Raw genomic sequence first — 24732 nt, forward strand, 5'->3', positions numbered from 1 at the left:
TTGACAGGCGAATACCTCTTAATATACCCAAGAACTTTTATTTAATACAAAAAGTTATCAGAGTTATAGTTTATTTATAAAAAAATAAAAACCATTTTTTCGAAATTTTTCGTGGGTATACCCCTTTCGATTTTCGACCAAAAAAAAAATTATTTTTTTATTGGGCTTTTTTACTGGAAATTGTTAGTTTAGGGCTTACTTTAAAATTTGCCAATAATCGTTTTAGGAAAAAAAATTGTACGGTGGGAAAAAACCAGTTTTCTTTTGTTTTTCCCACATTTTTACTATAGTATCGCGGGTTCTGTAGCTTTGATTCAATTCGTTTATGGTTTCTTTAATTCCTTATTCTTCTCCTGTCAATTCTTTTTATATCCAGTTACTATTGGTTCTCAAAAATAAAACTGAAAAATCAAAAAAATCCACGAAAAAACCCGGTTTTCTTATCCCCAAACATGAATTCTTATGGGACCTAATCTTTCTATTTATATTGTGGCACTCGTATGGATCGTGGAAAAATTTGTCATAAAGCTTTTTTACTAGTTTTTGAATGGTCTTTAACCAGAAAAAAGAAATTTTGAATTCGGAGCATGTTTTGAAAAAATGGTCATTTTGACCCGGATTTTGTTCGAAAATCGAAAAATGCAAAGAAATAGGTTTTCCGTTCATTTTAGAGTCAAATCGGTAATAATCTTTTTTAAAGGTACTCTAAAGTAGTACAGGATAGGAAAATAAAAAATTAAAATTTTGCCATAGGGCTCTTGATAATTCGATATTTATGTTTTACAGTTTTTTTCAATTTTCTCCGATTCTATGATAGCTAGAACCGATTCGTTTTGACATACGGATATCTCGTAATATTCCCGAGAACTTTTGTTTGAAACAAAAAGTTCTCAGACTCACAGTTAATTCAGAAAAAAATAAAAATCATTTTTTCGAAATTTTTCGTGGGTATACCCCTTTCGATTTTCGACCAAAAAAAAAATTTTTTTTTTATTGAGTTTTTTTACTGGAAATTGTTAGTTTACGGTTTACTTTAAAATTTGCCATTAATCATTTTAGGAAAAAAAAATTGTACGGTGGGAAAAAGGAAGTTTTCTTTTGTTTTTCCCACATTTTTACTTATATCTCGGCTTCTATAGCTTCGATTCAATTCGTTTATGGTTTCTTTTATTTCTTATTCTTCTCCTGTCAATTCTTTTAATACTTTATTACTATTGGCTCTCAAAAATAAAACTGAAAAATCAAAAAAATCCACGAAAAAACCCGGTTTTCTTATCCCCAAACATGAATTCTTATGGGACCTAATCTTTCTCTTTATATTGTGGCACTCCTTTAAATCGTGGAAAATTTTGCTATTAAGCTTTTTTACTAGTTTTTGAATGGTCTTTAACCAGAAAAAAGAAATTTTAAATTCAGAGCATATTTTGAAAAAATGGTCATTTTGACCCCGGATTTTGTTCGAAAATCGAAAATTGCAAAGAAATAGGGTTTCTGTTCATTTTAGAGTCAAATTGGTAATAACCTTTTTTAAAGGTACTCTGAAGTAGTGCAGGATAGAAAAATAAAAAATTGATATTTTTCCATAGGGCTCTTGATAATTCGATATTTATGTTTTACAGTTTTTTGCAATTTTCTCCGATTCTATAATAGCTAGAACCGATTCGTTTTGACATACGGATACCTCGTAATATTCCCGAGAACTTTTGTTTGAAACAAAAAGTTCTCAGACTCACAGTTAATTCAGAAAAAAATAAAAATCATTTTTTCGAAATTTTTCGTGGGTATACCCCTTTCAATTTTCGACCAAAAAAAAATTTTTTTTTTATTGAGTTTTTTTACTGGAAATTGTTAGTTTAGGGCTTACTTTAAAATTTGTCAATAATCATTTAAAAAAAAAAAATTGTACCGTGGGAAAAAACCAGTTTTCTTTTGTTTTTCCCACATTTTTACTAATATCTCGGCTTCTATAGCTTCGATTCAATTCGTTAATAGTTTCTTTTATTACCGATTCTTTTCCTGTTAATTATTTTTATATTTTATTACAATTGCTTTTCAAAATAAAAATGGAAAATAAAAAAAATCGACATAAAAACCTAGTTGTCTTATCCCAATACCCTAATAAATGGGACCCTCTTTTCCCTTTATCTTGTGGCACGTATAAATCGTGGAAAATTTACTTAATAAACTTGTCTACTAAGTTTTGCATGGCCTTTAAGGTAAAAAAAGAAGTTTTGAATTTTAAGCATAATTTGAAAACGCAAATAAAATTATTTTGAAATCAGCGATTATCTGCATACTTTGGTGAATACGCCATAACTTTCATCAGTACGACAGTGAATTAATTGATGAGTTGATTCAGCATATCCACCCTAGATGTCGCTAAAGAATTAACATTAATATTTTTAGTATATTTTTTTTATCTTGGATGGCCTTTTTAATAGAAAGGTTTACTTTACTTACACTCATGAGACCTAAACTTTTTTGCTCTTGGTTTAACCTAGCTTTTTAGGGCAGAGCCTATTCCCTTCACCAAAAATGTAGGAAATAGAGAAAATAATATTGTCATTTGCCAATAACGACCTTTATTCTCCTTAATGTTTTTAGGCTCTAATGCTACATAACATACAATCAGAATTTTTAATGAAGATATTACGTGTGTGTTTATATTATGTGTTATGCTTTAATACATGTTGTCCTTATCTTAATAAAAAAATTTATATATGTACATATAATTTCTGCATATTCTATGTGAAGTATACAATTATTATTTAAATAATATATAAAACTAATTAACTTAATAAGATTACAAAAATATTTATTACATGTCAAACCTGTATACAACTGAACTTTGTCATGATTATTTTTTATGTGCTCATATGAAAAACTTAATTTTAACTTCTGCACTTTTTTCTTTCACATCCTCCAGTTTTTTGCGACAAAATGAATTTTAGCTCTGCTGTTGGTGCAAAATTGAAATCATGTCCCTTACTGGAATTTGACACCGGCTCACCTTCTACAAAATTGTTGACAGTGTCTCTGTTTGAAGTACCATGCTTCAAAGAAGTGGACGAACTTGTACTGGGTATAGATATGTTTGTACTAAGCAATTCTGTATTTACCTTGAAAAAAATCAAGCTTTGAAATAAATAAAAATAAGTTGGAAGTATATACTTACCTAGGTTTTTGACAATTTCTTTAATTTCTCCTTGGTTAACCTCTTTGCATGTGGAAAAGTAGTGAGGCCATTCATTGTATTTTTGTCAACAATTACATACCAATGCATGGACTGAAGGTTTTTTATCCATTTGCCTACAAGGAACAAAATTTATAAATTACCTCATTTAGGTATTAAAAAAAATGAAAGATTTAGTAAAAATACCTTAGTACCTATTCCTTGGCAAAGATATTCATTTTTCTTTTTCCAGGGGCTCTTTTGAAAATTTAAAGATATGACAGGTCCGTTTTTCGCTATGATGCTTTCAATCTGGTGCAAAACACATAACCTTTGTTGGTGTAGTCCACTAAAATAACAAAAACAAAATCAAATATAACAATCAAAACATTATGACATAACCTTAAAATGTATGTATTTTCATAAATTTCAGGATTATTCACTAAAAATTGGTAATTATGAAACTGAATTAAAAAAAAAAACTTGTATGTGTGTAATTGTGATACTTACATTTTATTTTCATATAGGAAAGTAAGAAAGATGTGGAAACTTAAAAATATCTTCCAACATTTGTTTGGATTTTGGGAACTTCCGTTGCCGGTGGCGTTTATGCTTGTGGGCCGGAAAGTGACATTGAAATGACAGGTGAAAGTCTCTTCGTCTTCTTCTTTTTTTCTTCGATTTTTATGGCTTAAGCCCGATAGCAACCAACGTGAGTCAGAATTATGCAAAAACATGTTAAGGTGGCTTTACATAAAGGAATTAGGCTGTTTACCTTCCAAACAATACCAAAGTTGTTAATTCGTTTTTTTAGGCATAATTAACAATTAAATTATAAATAATGGCTAAGAGTTAAACGATACACTTTATAATATTAAAATTAATAATAGACAGAATTTTATAACTTTTATTGCTACAGAATAGATGTAACTATTTGGTAGTATAGTACTTTTTTCAATCGGACCAAAGCAAATTTTTTAAATTATTTCCAATGTTGATCTGGTTTACGATTTTATTACCGATTCATTTTAGAACCCTGACATAATTTTGATATATGCAAGTTTTGAGAATATTTTCTACTAAACTAAAATTAAAGAGCGGAGCGTATTGTAACACATAATGGTTCTCTGAAGCATGATACCCAGAAATAAGTTAGTAATATTTCAATGAAATTTATTTTTGATTATAATATATAATAAGACCTTTCCTTTTCTCTCTGTATTTACTATAGATTGACGAAAAACAAAGAAAAACACAAAGTCACGGTCTCACAACATGTAATTAAACGGGCTACACGTGTTTCGCTCTAGTTAGAGCATCATCAGTTACAGCATAAGTGTGTGGATGGCTTCTAAAGGCCTGATGATGCTCTAACTAGAGCGAAACACGTGTAGCCCGTTTAATTACATGTTGTGCGACCGTGACTTTGTGTTTCGTCAATTTTGTATGTTGGTCTCTTACAGAATAATGGATGAGATTTTTGGATTTATTATAGATGTTAATGTTTTCCAAGTACTAAAAAAAGAAAAAGTTGGGTAGAGCACCATGCCGAGGCTAAGGTTTGAACTCAGAGCCTTATGAGGATACGGCAGGTCTCTTCCCCACTGCGTGTTTAGGGCACTCCTTGGATTATTGTAGAGATTTTTTTTGTAGTACTGACAAAAATTTTTAAAATTTCTACTGGTCCCCACGGACCAAAGTAGACGCGAAGCGTCTACTTGTTACAATACGCTTCGCGTATTGTAAGAACGCACCGTACATAGTTGGGTGATTTTCGGGACCCTGCGTCACATAAACGTTAATAACTTTGCTTCTATGGCGAATTTTTTTTTCTGGTTTTCACCGTTATATGTGGGAAGGTTGAGGCTACGTGACGGTGTAGATTTTTTTTGGCCACGCCGCCCCGAAGGGGCGGGCGTGGCAAAAAACCGCATTTTTCGCGAAAACAGCCGCTGCAGAGGTTTGTGAAAAACTGACTGAGCCGAATTTTCTGAAACTCACTGACGTCAAAGCCCTTCATGGGAAGCAGTGCAGAAGGGGAGCTTAAAAAAAAAAACCCATTGGAAGTCGGATTTTTCTGTGAATGAAATTTGAACTTTTTGCGCGGTACCTCGCGGACTTAAACGGCCGTGGGGCCTAAACGGTAATGTTCCCGATAATGCGAATAAAACAGCCCTTTTCTACGTAAATGTAGCTTTCTTTTTTATCTTAACTATTTTTTTCCAAAAGAAACTTCTTCCGAGATAAACGAGTTCAAACTTAAAATTTTTTTTTTCGAAAAAAAAAAAAGTGAATTTTTCGAGAAATAAATTTTTTTCTACTTCTAAAAAATTTTTTTAATTTTTTTTGTTTACACCGTTTGAAAGCCTAATCCTTTAGGATTAAATAGAGGTATTATTCATGGTGCTACGTATTATACGGGGTGAGCTGTGTTAACAAATATAAACCCCTTTTTGAGCCTTTTTTTGACCGTTTTTTTCTACTTTTCTTAATAACTCTTTATTGGCGGCACCTAGAAATTTCAAACTTTCAGCATTTTAAGAACTTTTTAAATCCTATTTTTCGACATAGTCTACAGTCTTCTACGTAGAGCAGTTTTTGCTCTACACCTTTTTTTAACTTTGACGCTTTATACCGGCATACCTATGACACCTACGGAAACCATTTTTTTTCTGAAATCACCGGACACTATCTGGCTATAATCCACTAAAAACCGTTTTTCTTCAAATATTACCATTTTCCGGAGGCCCGCTGTTATTTAAGAAAAACCCCCAAAAATAAGCCGTTCCAATCAACCAGTCATACCGTCGACACCACGGGAGCCAACGCATGGTACAAAATAGTTGGCGGTCCAGCACCAAATTGACCCAATGTAAAGGCATACGGACGACGTCACTATCGAGTTGCACATGGTCAGATGACGTAAGCGCGGGGTTTTCGGGGTATTGTGGCGGCAAATTCGGCCCGTTTACGCTACGAGTTAGAGTAGGAAAAGCGGTTTGAGAGAAGGATGGAGGATGTCTCGCAACAATTATAAACGCGTCGTGTTCATCTCGTGACGTCATGAGTTATTTTATTAATGAATATTATTAGTATTATGGGGACAATTTTACGCGGTTTCTTGATAAATTACTAGGATAAATAAAATGAATATAAATATTAAGAAATATATATTTGAAATATACAGAGGGTATTGATATTACGGAACATTTATGAGGATAATAATAGTATGGAAATAGAATTATACGGGGGGTTTTAAGGTTTTAAGGCATTTATAAGGAAAATATTACTTATAATTATATTAATCATATTATAAAGGGTGTTTTAAGGTTTAAGGACATTGACAAGAAAGATAATATTTATAATAATAGTAATAGCAGCATAAAGGTTAGGACAAGGTATAAATATCTGGAAAAAAAATAATAGTAATAATAGTTTTATTTTAGTTAGGGTTCTTTTAGTGGGGGTTGCTAAATTGGTAATAAATTTATATTAATAGTTTATCAATTTAGAAAAAAAAGACATTGATGCGGTGTCAAAAAAAGGTGTATTTTTATATTTTTTTTACTATATTATTGAGATCACGGCTTTCATAGCTTCAATTCAATAAGTTGATAAATTTTTTTATTCGTTTTTTTTTTCTTTAAATTTTTTTTATTTTATTATAATTGCCTTTTAAAATAAAAATTAAAAAAAAAAAAACAAGAAACAAACCACTTTTTCCTATCCTAATACATTGCTTCTTATGGGACCTGATCTTCCTCTTTAGATTGTGACACTCGTATGAATCGTGGAAAAATTTGTCATAAAGCTTTTTTACTAGTTTTTGAATGGTCTTTAACCAGAAAAAAGAAATTTTGAATTCGGAGCATATTTTGAAAAAATGGTCATTTTGACCCGGATTTTGTTCGAAAATCGAAAAATGCAAAGAAATAGGTTTTCCGTTCATTTTAGAGTCAAATCGGTAATAATCTTTTTTAAAGGTACATTAAAGTAGTACAGGATAGGAAAATAAAAAATTAAAATTTTGCCATAGGGCTCTTGATAATTCGATATTTATGTTTTACAGTTTTTTTCAATTTTCTCCGATTCTATAATAGCTAGAACCAATTCGTTTTGACAGGCGAATACCTCTTAATATACCCAAGAACTTTTATTTAATACAAAAAGTTATCAGAGTTATAGTTTATTTATAAAAAAATAAAAACCATTTTTTCGAAATTTTTCGTGGGTATACCCCTTTCGATTTTCGACCAAAAAAAAAATTATTTTTTTATTGGGCTTTTTTACTGGAAATTGTTAGTTTAGGGCTTACTTTAAAATTTGCCAATAATCGTTTTAGGAAAAAAAATTGTACGGTGGGAAAAAACCAGTTTTCTTTTGTTTTTCCCACATTTTTACTATAGTATCGCGGGTTCTGTAGCTTTGATTCAATTCGTTTATGGTTTCTTTAATTCCTTATTCTTCTCCTGTCAATTCTTTTTATATCCAGTTACTATTGGTTCTCAAAAATAAAACTGAAAAATCAAAAAAATCCACGAAAAAACCCGGTTTTCTTATCCCCAAACATGAATTCTTATGGGACCTAATCTTTCTATTTATATTGTGGCACTCGTATGGATCGTGGAAAAATTTGTCATAAAGCTTTTTTACTAGTTTTTGAATGGTCTTTAACCAGAAAAAAGAAATTTTGAATTCGGAGCATGTTTTGAAAAAATGGTCATTTTGACCCGGATTTTGTTCGAAAATCGAAAAATGCAAAGAAATAGGTTTTCCGTTCATTTTAGAGTCAAATCGGTAATAATCTTTTTTAAAGGTACTCTAAAGTAGTACAGGATAGGAAAATAAAAAATTAAAATTTTGCCATAGGGCTCTTGATAATTCGATATTTATGTTTTACAGTTTTTTTCAATTTTCTCCGATTCTATGATAGCTAGAACCGATTCGTTTTGACATACGGATATCTCGTAATATTCCCGAGAACTTTTGTTTGAAACAAAAAGTTCTCAGACTCACAGTTAATTCAGAAAAAAATAAAAATCATTTTTTCGAAATTTTTCGTGGGTATACCCCTTTCGATTTTCGACCAAAAAAAAAATTTTTTTTTTATTGAGTTTTTTTACTGGAAATTGTTAGTTTACGGTTTACTTTAAAATTTGCCATTAATCATTTTAGGAAAAAAAAATTGTACGGTGGGAAAAAGGAAGTTTTCTTTTGTTTTTCCCACATTTTTACTTATATCTCGGCTTCTATAGCTTCGATTCAATTCGTTTATGGTTTCTTTTATTTCTTATTCTTCTCCTGTCAATTCTTTTAATACTTTATTACTATTGGCTCTCAAAAATAAAACTGAAAAATCAAAAAAATCCACGAAAAAACCCGGTTTTCTTATCCCCAAACATGAATTCTTATGGGACCTAATCTTTCTCTTTATATTGTGGCACTCCTTTAAATCGTGGAAAATTTTGCTATTAAGCTTTTTTACTAGTTTTTGAATGGTCTTTAACCAGAAAAAAGAAATTTTAAATTCAGAGCATATTTTGAAAAAATGGTCATTTTGACCCCGGATTTTGTTCGAAAATCGAAAATTGCAAAGAAATAGGGTTTCTGTTCATTTTAGAGTCAAATTGGTAATAACCTTTTTTAAAGGTACTCTGAAGTAGTGCAGGATAGAAAAATAAAAAATTGATATTTTTCCATAGGGCTCTTGATAATTCGATATTTATGTTTTACAGTTTTTTGCAATTTTCTCCGATTCTATAATAGCTAGAACCGATTCGTTTTGACATACGGATACCTCGTAATATTCCCGAGAACTTTTGTTTGAAACAAAAAGTTCTCAGACTCACAGTTAATTCAGAAAAAAATAAAAATCATTTTTTCGAAATTTTTCGTGGGTATACCCCTTTCAATTTTCGACCAAAAAAAAATTTTTTTTTTATTGAGTTTTTTTACTGGAAATTGTTAGTTTAGGGCTTACTTTAAAATTTGTCAATAATCATTTAAAAAAAAAAAATTGTACCGTGGGAAAAAACCAGTTTTCTTTTGTTTTTCCCACATTTTTACTAATATCTCGGCTTCTATAGCTTCGATTCAATTCGTTAATAGTTTCTTTTATTACCGATTCTTTTCCTGTTAATTATTTTTATATTTTATTACAATTGCTTTTCAAAATAAAAATGGAAAATAAAAAAAATCGACATAAAAACCTAGTTGTCTTATCCCAATACCCTAATAAATGGGACCCTCTTTTCCCTTTATCTTGTGGCACGTATAAATCGTGGAAAATTTACTTAATAAACTTGTCTACTAAGTTTTGCATGGCCTTTAAGGTAAAAAAAGAAGTTTTGAATTTTAAGCATAATTTGAAAACGCAAATAAAATTATTTTGAAATCAGCGATTATCTGCATACTTTGGTGAATACGCCATAACTTTCATCAGTACGACAGTGAATTAATTGATGAGTTGATTCAGCATATCCACCCTAGATGTCGCTAAAGAATTAACATTAATATTTTTAGTATATTTTTTTTATCTTGGATGGCCTTTTTAATAGAAAGGTTTACTTTACTTACACTCATGAGACCTAAACTTTTTTGCTCTTGGTTTAACCTAGCTTTTTAGGGCAGAGCCTATTCCCTTCACCAAAAATGTAGGAAATAGAGAAAATAATATTGTCATTTGCCAATAACGACCTTTATTCTCCTTAATGTTTTTAGGCTCTAATGCTACATAACATACAATCAGAATTTTTAATGAAGATATTACGTGTGTGTTTATATTATGTGTTATGCTTTAATACATGTTGTCCTTATCTTAATAAAAAAATTTATATATGTACATATAATTTCTGCATATTCTATGTGAAGTATACAATTATTATTTAAATAATATATAAAACTAATTAACTTAATAAGATTACAAAAATATTTATTACATGTCAAACCTGTATACAACTGAACTTTGTCATGATTATTTTTTATGTGCTCATATGAAAAACTTAATTTTAACTTCTGCACTTTTTTCTTTCACATCCTCCAGTTTTTTGCGACAAAATGAATTTTAGCTCTGCTGTTGGTGCAAAATTGAAATCATGTCCCTTACTGGAATTTGACACCGGCTCACCTTCTACAAAATTGTTGACAGTGTCTCTGTTTGAAGTACCATGCTTCAAAGAAGTGGACGAACTTGTACTGGGTATAGATATGTTTGTACTAAGCAATTCTGTATTTACCTTGAAAAAAATCAAGCTTTGAAATAAATAAAAATAAGTTGGAAGTATATACTTACCTAGGTTTTTGACAATTTCTTTAATTTCTCCTTGGTTAACCTCTTTGCATGTGGAAAAGTAGTGAGGCCATTCATTGTATTTTTGTCAACAATTACATACCAATGCATGGACTGAAGGTTTTTTATCCATTTGCCTACAAGGAACAAAATTTATAAATTACCTCATTTAGGTATTAAAAAAAATGAAAGATTTAGTAAAAATACCTTAGTACCTATTCCTTGGCAAAGATATTCATTTTTCTTTTTCCAGGGGCTCTTTTGAAAATTTAAAGATATGACAGGTCCGTTTTTCGCTATGATGCTTTCAATCTGGTGCAAAACACATAACCTTTGTTGGTGTAGTCCACTAAAATAACAAAAACAAAATCAAATATAACAATCAAAACATTATGACATAACCTTAAAATGTATGTATTTTCATAAATTTCAGGATTATTCACTAAAAATTGGTAATTATGAAACTGAATTAAAAAAAAAAACTTGTATGTGTGTAATTGTGATACTTACATTTTATTTTCATATAGGAAAGTAAGAAAGATGTGGAAACTTAAAAATATCTTCCAACATTTGTTTGGATTTTGGGAACTTCCGTTGCCGGTGGCGTTTATGCTTGTGGGCCGGAAAGTGACATTGAAATGACAGGTGAAAGTCTCTTCGTCTTCTTCTTTTTTTCTTCGATTTTTATGGCTTAAGCCCGATAGCAACCAACGTGAGTCAGAATTATGCAAAAACATGTTAAGGTGGCTTTACATAAAGGAATTAGGCTGTTTACCTTCCAAACAATACCAAAGTTGTTAATTCGTTTTTTTAGGCATAATTAACAATTAAATTATAAATAATGGCTAAGAGTTAAACGATACACTTTATAATATTAAAATTAATAATAGACAGAATTTTATAACTTTTATTGCTACAGAATAGATGTAACTATTTGGTAGTATAGTACTTTTTTCAATCGGACCAAAGCAAATTTTTTAAATTATTTCCAATGTTGATCTGGTTTACGATTTTATTACCGATTCATTTTAGAACCCTGACATAATTTTGATATATGCAAGTTTTGAGAATATTTTCTACTAAACTAAAATTAAAGAGCGGAGCGTATTGTAACACATAATGGTTCTCTGAAGCATGATACCCAGAAATAAGTTAGTAATATTTCAATGAAATTTATTTTTGATTATAATATATAATAAGACCTTTCCTTTTCTCTCTGTATTTACTATAGATTGACGAAAAACAAAGAAAAACACAAAGTCACGGTCTCACAACATGTAATTAAACGGGCTACACGTGTTTCGCTCTAGTTAGAGCATCATCAGTTACAGCATAAGTGTGTGGATGGCTTCTAAAGGCCTGATGATGCTCTAACTAGAGCGAAACACGTGTAGCCCGTTTAATTACATGTTGTGCGACCGTGACTTTGTGTTTCGTCAATTTTGTATGTTGGTCTCTTACAGAATAATGGATGAGATTTTTGGATTTATTATAGATGTTAATGTTTTCCAAGTACTAAAAAAAGAAAAAGTTGGGTAGAGCACCATGCCGAGGCTAAGGTTTGAACTCAGAGCCTTATGAGGATACGGCAGGTCTCTTCCCCACTGCGTGTTTAGGGCACTCCTTGGATTATTGTAGAGATTTTTTTTGTAGTACTGACAAAAATTTTTAAAATTTCTACTGGTCCCCACGGACCAAAGTAGACGCGAAGCGTCTACTTGTTATAAGAGCGTAGCTCTTATAGAGGGCCGCTTCTTTTTGGGAGTTTTCGCACGACCTCGGGACTCGTCGGATAAAAGTGCTTATAACTTTTTTTCTAATTAAGGTGGAGAAGTGATTTTTACCTTTTTATAATCTAAAAATATGAGGCTTTAATCTGATTATTTACAAATTTTCATTTGTTTTTTTGTTTAGCACTAGGACGCCTTCAAAGTCAAAAATTTTTTTTTGTCCAATTTTTTCAATGGGAATTCGCTACAGGTCGCAACGCTTCTTTGAATGTTATGAAACTTTCCGGATCGATTGGAGTTTACGTGAGACAGTGCGGTATAGTTTTTGGTTATTCTGAGCATACGGGAAGTATTTTTTTTTAACGCTCAAAGTTTCAGACATGTGTGATATTGCAGCCCTTCTGACGGTTTAACGGTATCTTTCCGGAAATAGTGACTCACAGAAAATGTGTGCGCCTCAACGAGAACTACAACTTTTATTAAGGACTTTTTTTGAAAAAATCTTTTCTTTTGGGAAAAAAATTAAAAAAACCCAAAAAAATTGATTTTTTTTAGTTTTTTCTCTGTGAAATTTTTAGAATGCAAAATTTAAAAAAATGTCATTTGGATTAATTAAATCTGCGTCCTTTCCGAATAAAATGGTGTATTAGGTTTAACGCTATCATTTATACAGGGTGAGCAGCGCTCAGTTGAAAATACCCTTTTTCACACTTTTTTTTTTCCAGCCTTAATAACTTTTTAGTGGCGCCAGTTAGAGCCAAATGGCTTATGGGCGGTTTGTAGCGTGTGATTAGCAGAATCTTTTGCAGTTTCAACCGTACTCCTAAGTAAAACCGTTTTTGAGTTATGAATTTTTTAACATTTTTTGACTTTGGAAATTAATTGTGCGCACCTGGTATGTGATAGAAGAACCAAAACTAATCGAGCAGATGCGCCATTCATTTTACTATAACATACTAAAATTTCATTTTTTCGCTATTTTTACAAGTACCCTAAAAGTAATTTTTTTTCAAAAAAGTCCCAAGTACGAAAAATCGTTAAAAATCTACCCACACAAGAGGTACATTCGAGTCACCTATGACCGGCGTTTTCGCCGGCGTGCGCATGGCAACGAACACGGCGATTTTCGCCGAAAAAAGACCCTTTTTATAATCGAAATTTAACTACTAAAACCGACTGGAATCGGTCCAGAATTGATGTTAAACTGTTCCTAAGGCTTTATACTATTTTTCCATGTACAAATCATAAGGTAAAAACCTTTTTTTATACCCGAAATCATCGTCTGAAAATGGTCGATTTTGACGTCTACGCGCGATTTTAATGCCAACTTTTACGGCTGACTTTTACGTTTTGACAGCATGACGTCAACGTGGATGAATTGGCTCGGACTTGCTTCCTAATTTCATTGATAAAATGCTTAAAATAGCTCAGAACTTCCTGAAATTGGTACGAAATTATTCCAGAGACTCTGGAGAATCCGAATATGTGCATATCTTTTACCAAATCGGGTTCTTTTAGCCGTGATAATTCGGCAACGTTTGACGTTTTAGCATTTTCCGTGTAATATAATATAATATTCATGCGACACAGTGGCTATACAAGGCATTTTGCTAGACAAAAATTACAACACAGTGGGTCCTAATGATAAAAAAAAAATCTAATCGGGATTTAATGGGTATTATTATTTTATATGGTAATTTTTTTTTTTTTAACTTTTTTTGTATTTGCCCGATTTGAATGAAATTTGGTATTTGGGTTTGGTTTAGGGTATAATTATTAATTTTTTACAAATTTTTGAAATATTGAGTTTTAGGGTCACGTGACTACCAAAACTTTTTTCCTATGGGTCCGATTTGATTCAAATTTGGTATTTGGGGTTTATTTAGGAAATAATTATTGATTATTAACAAATTTTTAAAATATTGAGTTTTAGGGTCACGTGACAATCAAAAGGTTTTTGCTATGGGTCCGATTGGTTTGAAATTTGGTATTTGGGGTTTATTTATGAAACAATTATTGGTTTGTATCTAATTTTTAAAATATTGAGTTTGAGGGTCACGTGACTATCAAAAGGTTTTTCCTATGGGTCCGATTTGATTGATGTTTGGTATCTGGGGTTTATTTAGGAAATAATTATTAATTTTTAACAAATTTTTGATATATTAAGTTTAAAGGTCACGCGACTATTAAAACTTTTTTCTATTTGTCCGCTTTGGTTGAAATTTGGTATTTAAGTTTTATTAAGGTTATAAATATTGATAATTAATAAATTTTTAAAATATTAAGTTTCATGGCCACGTGACAATCAAAACTTTTTTCCTATGGGTCTGATTTGTTTGACATTTGGTATTTGGGGTTTATATAGGATACAATTAACAATTTTTAGCAAATTTTTGCAATATTAAATTTTAAGGTCACGTGACTAACTTTTCATATAATTCAATAAAATAATTAAGCATATAAGACACGCAATAAAATAATTAATAGATACATATATCTATAATATATGTATAGGTTAGAGTGTTAGATATAAGTTTTTAGATTATTAAGTGACACAATGAGTTTTTCAAATTTGTTTGAGATATAGGTAGATGTGATATGAGCCATTATTCATCATAATTACTGTTGTTCTGCTTGAAACTTGTGGGTAAATGTGCTCGGCACAGGGCCAATAGAAAAAAAGAGTCACTTGACTATAAGTTTTCTTTCTTATTTTATTCATTTGATTGAGAGTTGGCATTCGATTTATTTAGGCTTATATATAAGGAAAATAGTGATTGTTGTATATTTTTTTATTTATGACAGTCGTAGTTGTAATCGTAAGAAACAGGGTTATTAAGGCTTAAGGTTATTAATAGCTTAAAATTATTTGTAAAGAAATTAAGAGTAATAATTAGTAGTAATAATATTAGTTTATGGGATTTTTTTAAAGTAGGGGTTAAGTAGAATATAAATGTGAAACCAGTTGCAGTGTAAAAAACCTGCTTCAATTTCTTTTTTTTAACTTTTTCTGATATGTCAGATTTTATAGCTTCTATTCAGTTCCTTGATGGTTTCCTATTTTTTTTTCTTTTAATATAATTGCCTTTTAAAATAAAAATGGAAAATAGAAACAGTCGACGTGAAAATTCTTTTATCCAATCCCAATACACAGACTATTATACGGTTTAATCTTTTCCTTTTCTATTGTGGCACTCTCATAATATGTAGAAAATTTTGTCATTAAGCTTTTTTACTATTTTTTGAATGATCTTGAACCAATATGTTCATCTTGAATACGGATTTTCTTCGAGAATTGAAAAATGGAAATAAATAGGTTTTCAGTTCATTTTAGAGTCAAATCGGTTATAACCTTTTTAAATCATTCCCTGTCGATTTTCGAACAAAAAAAAATGTTTTTCTTTGGTTTTTTTACTAGAAATTATCTGTTTAGGGCTTATATTAAAATTATTCAATAGCTATTTTAAGACAAAAAGTGATATAGTGGGAAAAAACGAGTTTTATTTTGGTTTTCATACATTTTTACTAATATCTCGGGTTCTATTGCTTCGATTCAATTCGTTGATGGTTTCTTTTATTCCTGTTTTTCCTCCTGTTAATTCTTTCATATTTTACTACATGTGTCTCTCAAAATAAAAGTAAGAAATTTAAAAAAATCGGTGTAAAAACTCGGTTGCATAATCCGAATACATAGACTCTTATGGGACCTAATCATTTCCATTTATATTGTGGCACTCGTATAAATCGTGGAAAATTTTGTCATAAAGCTTTTTCACATCTTTTTGAATGGTCTTTACCTGGAAAAAAGAAATTTTGAATTCAGAGCATATTTTGAAAAAATGCTCATTTTGGGCCGGATTTTGTTTGAAAATCGAAAAATGCAAATAAATAAGTTTGTGTTCATTTTATAGTCAAATCGGTAATAACCTTTTTTAAAGGTACTCTAAAATATTACATGATAGAGTAATAAAAAATTTAAATTTGTCCATAGCGCTCTTGATAATTTGATATTTTGATTTAATAGTTTTTTCCTATTTTCTCCGTTTCTGTGATGGCTAGAATCAATTCGTTTTAACACTCGAATACCTCGTAATATTCCCGAGAACTTTTATTTAAAGCAAAAAGTTGTCAGAGTTATAGCTTATTTAAAAAAAAATAAAAACCATTTTTTTGCAATTTTTCGTGGGTATACCCCTTTCGATTTTCGACCAAAAAAAAAATATTTTTTTTATTGAGTTTTTTTACTATATATTGTTAGTTTAGGGCTTACTTTAAAATTTGCTAATAATCATTTTAGGAAAAAAAAATGTTACTGTGGGAAAAAACTAGTTTTCTTTTGTTTTTCCCACATTTTTACTTATATCTCGGCTTCTATAGCTTCGATTTAATTCGTTTATGATTTCTTTTATTCGTTATTCTCCTCCTGTCAATTCTTTTGATATTTTATTACTATTGGCTCTTAAAAATAAAACTAAAAAATCAAAAAAATCCACGAAAAAACCCGTTTGTCTTATCCCCATACATGAATTCTTATGCGACCTGATCTTTTCCTTTATATTGTGGCACTCGTATAAATCGTGGAAAATTTTATCATAAAGCTTTTTTACTAGTTTTTGCATGGTCTTTCACCAGAAGAAAAAAATTTTAAATTCGGAGCATATTTTGAAAAAATGTTCATTTTGACCCCGGGTTTTGTTCGAAAATCGAAAAATGCCAAGAAGTAGGTTTTCTGTTAATTTTAGAGTCAAATTGGTAATAACTTTTTTTAAAGATATTTTGAAGTAGTACAAGATAGAAAAATTAAAAATTGAAGTTTTTCCATAGGGCTCTTGATATTTCGATATTTATGATTAACAGTTTTTTCCAATTTTCTCCGATTCTATAATAGCTAAAACCGATTCGTTTTGACAGACGGATACCTCTTAATATTCCCAAGAACATTTATTCAATACAAAAAGTTGTCAGAGTTATAGTTTATTTATAAAAAAATAAAAACCATTTTTTTGAAATTTTTCGTGGGCTTACCCCTTTCGATTTTCGACCAAAAAAAAAAATTTTTTTTCTTCGGTTTTTTTACTGGAAATTGTTTAGGACTAACTTTAAAATTTGCCAATAATCATTTTAGGAAAAAAAATTGTACGGTGGGAAAAAATCAGTTTTCTTTTGTTTTTTCCACTGTTTCATTATTATCTCGGCTTCTATAGCTCCGATTCAATCCGTTAATGGTTTATTGCATTCCTTATTCAGTTTCTGACAATCATTTGCATATTTCATTATATTGGCCTTAATATAAGGGCCAATATAAAATAAAGGATATTAGAAAAGATATATGGCAAAACCAGTTTGGCATATTCGAATGCAGGTTTTTATGAAACATGATTTGCTAAAAATTTATGTTTTATTTAGGTAAAATTATTGAATTTTTACAAAGGGTTGATATGTTATGCATAAGTGTGTGCTAGAGTCATATTATTTTTTTCAGCATACTTAATCTCATCACCATAAATATCAGGCGTGGCCTAGACCTAAGTCTTCACCAACCTTCATCCTCCTGTATAGCTGCATTTGACTCAATTCTTCGCTGGAAAAATGCATTAAAGCTTTCGAAATATATAAGAGAACACTACGCATATCCTGAATCATAAAATTAAGAAACACCAAAGCTTTCAATAGAATCCAGAAAAACTAATAATAAAGCTAATGATAATAATCAAATAGTGCAAATTAAGGTGTATTGGACATAGAATTAGAGGAGATTAATATGAAATACATCGGTTGGTTTTCAAGGGAAGAATTTAGGGGAAAGGTGAATGAATAGTGAGAATACAAAAATCATTGCTCGAGGATCTACACAGATGGCTCATCCAAAATCTTCAGAGCAGCTGTTTAACGAGTTGCTTGTCACTTGGATCGCCAATCTTTGAAGAGAGAGGGCCGAAATAAAAGAGTAGAGCGGAGCTCTTATCACATCATGATTCTTAGAAGCATGATACCCCAAAAACCGTAAAAACAAGACCTTGTATGACTCACAGCGTTGCTGGGGCAGCACCTGTTAAACAATCTTTTTAATTAGTTTCCTCTGACCAAAAGCTTTTCTACTGGTCCCAACTGATCAAAGTACGAGCGAAGCTCGTACTTGTTATTAGAGCGAAGCTCTAATGGAGGGCCGCTACTTTTGGGGAGTTTTCGCACGACCTCGGGACTCGGCGGACAAAAGTGCTTATAACTTTTTTTCTAATTAGGGTAGAGGAATGATTTTTATATTTTTATAATCTAGATATATGAGGCTACAACTCTATTATCTTCAATTTTTCATTTGTTTTTTTGTTTAGGAGGGGGAAGCCTTAGAACTCAAAAAAAATTTTTTGTTCGATTTTTTCCACGTGTTTCGATACAGGTCGCAACGGTTCTTTGAATTTTATGAAATTTAACGGGTCGATTAGACCTCACCTCTAGATGGACTGTATACTTTTTGGTTATTCTCAGCAAACGGGAAGTATTTTTTTTTAACGGTCAAAGTTTTAGACGTTTGTGATATTCTAGCCCTTCTGACGGTTTAACGGTATCTTTCCGGAAATAGTGACTCACAGAAGATGTGTGCGCCTCATCGAGGGCTACAATTTTTATTTAGGAATTTTTTTGAAAAAATGTTTTTTTTAGAAGAAAAATCAAAAAAACCCAAAAAAAATGCTTTTTTTTAATTTTTTCTGTGTAAAATTTTTATGGTTCAAAATTTAAAAAAATGTCATTTGGATTAATTAAACCTGCATCCTTTCTGAATAAAACGGTATATTCAAATTAACGCTATCGTTTATACAGGGTGAGCAGCCCTCAGTTGAAAATACCCTTTTTCACACTTTTTTTTTTCAAATATTAATAACTTTTTAGTGGAGGCACTTAGAGGTTTCATTCAATTGGAGCATTTAAAGAACCTTTTAAAAGCAATTTTTTGACACACTCTACAATCATCTACGTAGAGTAGTTTTTGCTCTACACTATTTTTTGACTTTGACGCCTTATACCGCAATGGCTATGCTACCTACGAAGACCATTTTTGCCCTCAAACACGCGGAATTTATCTGGCTATAATCCACTAAATCCGTTTTGTTTCAAATATCACCATTTTCCAAGAAAATGCAATTTTCCATGAAAGGTCCCAAAATATCGGTCAGCTGAATATTGGTACCCCTACGGGCCCGATGATCAGGGTATAAAAACTAATGTGGTCTAGCACCCAACAAGTGCGCGTCTCCATGGCAGCGAAACCGGCGATTTTCGCCCGTTTTCACTTAAAATAAGACCCTTTTTATAATCGAAATTTAACTACTAAAACCGATTGGAATCGGTCCAGAATTGATGTTAAACTGTTCCTAAGGCTTTATACTATTTTTCCATGTACAAATCATAAGGTAAAAAAACCTTTTTTTATACCCGAAATCATCGTCTGAAAATGGTCGATTTTGACGTCTACCCGCGATTTTAATGCCGAGTTTTACGGCGGTTTTGACAACATGACATGACGTCAACGTGAGCAGTCAACGTCAACGTGGATGTATCGGCTCGGACTTGCTTCTTATTTTTATTGATAAAATGCTTAAATTAGCTCAGAATTTCCTGAAATTGGTGTGAAATTATTCAAGAGACTCTGTAGAATCCGATTATGTGCATATCTTCTATCAAATCAAGTTCTTTTAGCCGTGATAATTCTTGTGACAGTGTTTTCATGTGACAAAAGGACTCATACATGGCATTTTGGGTGCGGGAGTGGAGGTTTAATGTGGACTATTTATTTATTTTACCACAAAATCTAACTGTGGATCATTGTTATTATTTGAATAAGTTGTAAAGAAAACGCAAGCGTTAAAGGTAAGCCTTAATGTAATGTGATCTTTAATGCAATGACAACCTAACCTCTGTCATGAGTGTCATGTACTATGTAAATAAATAATAATACCAAAAAGGAAAAAATATTGAACTTATAAGTTGGAATAAGGTCCAAAATGTTAAAGATTGGCAAATTTGCGCTTAACTAAACGTTGTAAATGTTATATTACACCTTGCATATAAGTATATAATCAGTTTTCTGCGTTTCAAAAAAGTAAGAAAATTCAACTACAGTTATGTGTCCCTAGTAAAATATGAATAACAAATAGATATCTGTATGATCTAACAATGAGCGCCCATACAAGGGTATCTTAATGTTTTTGCTTCTGACTGTCACACATTAGTCTGAATGCTCTGGTCAGCAAGATGGCAGGCTTTAAAAATCTAAGAGGATAATCGAAGCAGTAGATAGCATCCAGTTGTGGCACTATCAGTGGGGAGGAATGCAGATTCTAGCAGCAAGATGTTTCAAGTATTGAATTCATGATAAGGTGGAAGATGGTGAAAAGAAGCAGAAAAAACCAATCTAAAACTAGAGAGACTTTTTTTTATCTGTTCTTTATTGTTGTTTAATATTCTTTATTACTTCAGTACCAAAGATAGTTTCCTTACAGAGAAGTATTTATATATTACACAGTTTGGTACATATTAAATAACATATTAGCGATTACTCCACAAACAAAAATGTACATGATCATTTTACGAGAAATAGAGAACATATATATATACAGATCTTTATAGGATACACAAGGGTATGTGTGGGGTTTCTTTCTATGGTCCCAAACTCTATAATGCTCTCCCTGCTACCATTAAACTGTTACCTACCAAGTTTTTTACTGCAATTTAAATTTACTATAAAACAATATTTATTGAAAAAATGTTTTTTCTCAATACAAGAATTTCTAAATGATGATTTCTCATATATGTAATTATAATATAAAACTTTTAGGCTTTAAATCCTTTGATTATTAATAATATTAAGTAGTGTAAAGATTTTCTCTGTGACATATGTGAGCTCCTTTGTGTATATGGCACGAATAAATTGTGTTTATGTTTAAATTAGGTGAAAGAACAGCTATTTTTGTTAAATCTCTCTTTTCTATCAGATAAAGTGATGTGTAAGTGTAACATAAGTTTTTCTGAAATAAAGATGATTTTACTTAATTATTTAACTGTGGCCACCATTTATTTTACCTACCTAAAATATAGCGGGTTGGGAAGGGCAGAAAAACTTCCTGGTTTTTCATGTAAACATTACAGCTATGTAGTGTTAGAGTCTGATGATGATGCAACAAACATCAACTCATCAAAATGCATACCTCTTGACAAAAGATTGGCATTTTCATTTGTCGAGAAAAGTCTTCCCAACCCACTATATTATAGCCACTCCACTTCAACAATGGACTTACAAAAAAAAAAGATTTAAATATTATTGAATGTTTTTTCCTTTAACTTGGAATATTTAAGAGAATTGTGTGAGTATTCATGTTCTTCTTCTACTGGAAAATAAAACTGTAAAATAGCTAATCTAGTGAAAATATTATAAATGATTTAACATATTTTTTTGTAAAGTGGGCTAATATGAATGATCTCGCTTTAAATGTAAATAAGTGCTACTCAATTGGATTCTCTAGACTTAAAAATAAAATGAATAATATATACACTATTGATGACATAGTACTTAGTTCTGTTGACTCAATAAAGGATTTAGGAGTAGTCTTTGATACTCAGCTCAACTTTGGGGAACACTGTGATCTTGTGGAGGGGAAGGCCTCTCAGATGTTAGGTTTTGTTTTGGGAACTTGTCGTGACATGTCTATATCTACTTTGAAGATACTTTATTGTTCATTGGTTAGAAGTCATTTAGAGTATGCCTCGATCATTTGGTCTCCTTTTTATAATTGTCACAAAATGCAACTTGAAAGAGTCCAAAAGAGGTTTACCCAGTACTGTTCCTACGAGTTGAATATGCAGGAGAACCTACTTGACATGGAGGCAATATTGGGACTTCAATCGTTGGAATCTAGAAGGATTCAAAGTGACCTCAGCTTTATATATAAGGTTATTCATGGGCTTATTGATTGCCCTGCTCTCATCAACAGCTTTAATTTAAAGGTCCCTGCACGCACCCTAAGGAGACATGAACTGTTTGCTTTACCAATCTGTCACTCCAACTATTCTTTACATTCTCCAATCTGTCGTAGTCTTGCCTATTTAAACTCTCACCCTGAACTTGATCCATTTGCAAGCTCACTGGATTTATTGGTCAACTGGGTCAAATATTTTAATTTATTGTTTTCTTATTGTGTTTATTTCTTGTGTATATGTTTTGAAGACTGTCTAATTATGTTCGTGAGAGTACTTTTATTATGTTAATTATACATCTTTTACTTTATTTAATATTGTAACCAAATCTTTTATACAATGGGGTTTCCCGTATATTGATTGAATAAATGAATAAATAAATATTTAATTGACCGAGAGCATTATGAGAAACTAAAAGATACTTGTAAGTGTGCTGAAAGGGTTAGTTTTTGGAGTTCTGTTGTCCTCCCTTTCAGCCAGTGTACCAATTTAGAAACCAGATAAGTTTGCTTTTCTGCATGACATTGTAACTTATTAATGACCTAAATACATATCTTAAATGACTTTCTAAATAAATTAAAAACATTGATTAAACAAGATATATTATGATTAAGGAAAAGAATAAAGCACTCCTTTAGTTAAGTATGTAAGAACATTCAGGTATAAATACTGTCTATGAAATATTTCGGATTAAGTGTATGTACAAATTTAAACTGATCGCCACATATAAACAGTAGCTCTTAGAAAACTGTTCCAATAATATCTGCTTTATATGAGGGTAGATTGTCAAAACTATTTATTATATGAAATTTTGATTAAAATTAAACATGTGTATGAAATGGATAACAATCATATGATAATAACTGCAGAGAAGAGCATAATGTGGTTTATGCCTTAAGGAATGGAATCTTCAAAAAAAAAAACAACAACAACTACTATAGATCAATTTTCTCTTTAATTATTAAAAGTAAATAACTGTATGACAAAATTTAATAAAACAATAAACAGGTCATGGAACATAAACATTAAATAAGTTTTATTTTCTAACCAAAAATAGAGACTTTGGGTCCAGTTGGAAGATTCTCGTGCCATTTTGCCTATTCAAGATCTGAAACAAATAAAGTATATATAATTAGATATGCATATTTCATTGAGACAACACAAAGTATATAAATTATCTTCCAGTGAATCCAGTAATAAGTAAAACTTTATTAAAATATTGCTCCGTTTTACTCACAACAAAAAAGCTGATTCATATCCCTTCAAACATATTCCATGATCTCTGGGGAATCCTAACATACTTCCTGTAGCTTATTTATTTCTGGCTGTGTACTCTAACCAACAGTAAAGACAGGCAGTTCTTCCTGGTTTCCCAATTTCATCAATATGGTAGAATCTCAATGATTTCTTGACGGATGTCCTTAAGTGCATGGTCTGAGTCCTATCAAACACATTTCATGATCTCTGTGGAATCCTAACATACTTCATTTAGCTTATTTATTTCTGGTTGTGTAGTCTAATCAGCAGTTAAAACATGCAATTCTTCTCCTACAACAAATGGGTCCCATAGCTGTTAAATTGTTGACCAGGATGAAAACAAATCATACCTTGTAATAATTCTAGGTACACAAAACAAAGGCCACACAGGCAAAATATATGCGAACTTGAATGAAGTTATGAGATTTTCATCAGTTTTATTTAGCAAATAATTTGTGTTGAAGTTTTCCAATAAATATTAGTTAAAAAATAATAATAATTTCTCAAGGTGAATTATATTATTGTTTTATTGGGTTGACATTGACATCTGAATTTAACTGACTTGTCAAATTCAGATGTCATTGAGCATTGCTGTTTGAGCTTGGCATGTCATGGGCGCACTAAAATTTATTTTTTCACGGTCGGTTTGATAATTTAATATTTTGGCGGCAAAATTCATATACCTAGTTCTAATTGTTTTTTTCAATTTAGGGTTTGGGCGACATAGGGTAAGTTTAGTAGATAAATTTCATTGCAGGGGTTGTTAAAGCAAGTGACGGTTATTTTATTTCAATGGTTTATTTTACTAGCTTAATTTTAGCTTCTATTGATCTTTCCATTTACCTAATTGACTTTCAAAATGAAAATGGAAAATAGAACAGTCGACGTAAGAATTCTTTTATCCAATCCTAATACACAGATTATTATACGGTCTAATCTTTTCCTTTTCTATTGTGGCACTCCCATAAATTGTAAAAAAATTTGTCAATAAGCTTTTTTACTATTTTTTGAATGATCTTGAACCAATAAAAAAATTGAATTGGGAGCATATTTTGAAAAAATGTTCATCTTAAACACGGACTTTCTTCGAGAATTGAAAAATGCAAATAAATAGGTTTTCTGTTCATTTTAGAGTCAAATCGGTTATAACCTTTTTTAATCCTTCTCTGTCGATTTTCGAACAAAATGTGTTTCTTTGGTTTTTTTTACTAGAAATTATCTGTTTAGGGCTTACATTGAAATTAGTCAATAGCCATTTTAAGAAAAAGAAAGTGATATAGTGGGAAAAAACAAGTTTTCTTTTGTTTTTTCCAATG

General features: G+C 30.9%; 2 long non-coding RNA genes across 13 annotated transcripts in view; both read right to left on the bottom strand.

The window, feature by feature from the left end:
- LOC126749282 (uncharacterized) overlaps nucleotides 1-11116 on the bottom strand; it is a 37946-nt gene extending 26830 nt beyond the window's left edge. For 2 of the 12 annotated variants that reach the window (XR_007664962.1, XR_007664964.1), the window contains exons 1-2: nucleotides 3683-3823; nucleotides 3388-3521 (exon numbers count right to left, since the gene is read on the bottom strand). This is a non-coding gene — a long non-coding RNA (uncharacterized LOC126749282). Of the gene's footprint in view, nucleotides 1-3175; nucleotides 3310-3379; nucleotides 3522-3682; nucleotides 3829-10667; nucleotides 10810-10970 lie in introns of those variants that run through there. The other 10 variants (XR_007664971.1, XR_007664969.1, XR_007664970.1 and 7 more) reach the window with 10 other exon arrangements.
- An 11976-nt stretch (nucleotides 11117-23092) lies between these two features.
- On the bottom strand, nucleotides 23093-24028 carry LOC126749287 (uncharacterized). The gene is made up of 3 exons (XR_007664986.1): nucleotides 23767-24028; nucleotides 23397-23707; nucleotides 23093-23267 (listed from the first exon to the last, which is right to left on the bottom strand). It is a non-coding gene; the product is annotated as an uncharacterized LOC126749287 (long non-coding RNA).
- Nucleotides 24029-24732: the final 704 nt, after the last annotated feature.

Source organism: Anthonomus grandis, chromosome 23, assembly GCF_022605725.1.
Source record: "Anthonomus grandis grandis chromosome 23, icAntGran1.3, whole genome shotgun sequence".
Taxonomy (NCBI): Eukaryota; Metazoa; Arthropoda; class Insecta; order Coleoptera; family Curculionidae; genus Anthonomus; species Anthonomus grandis.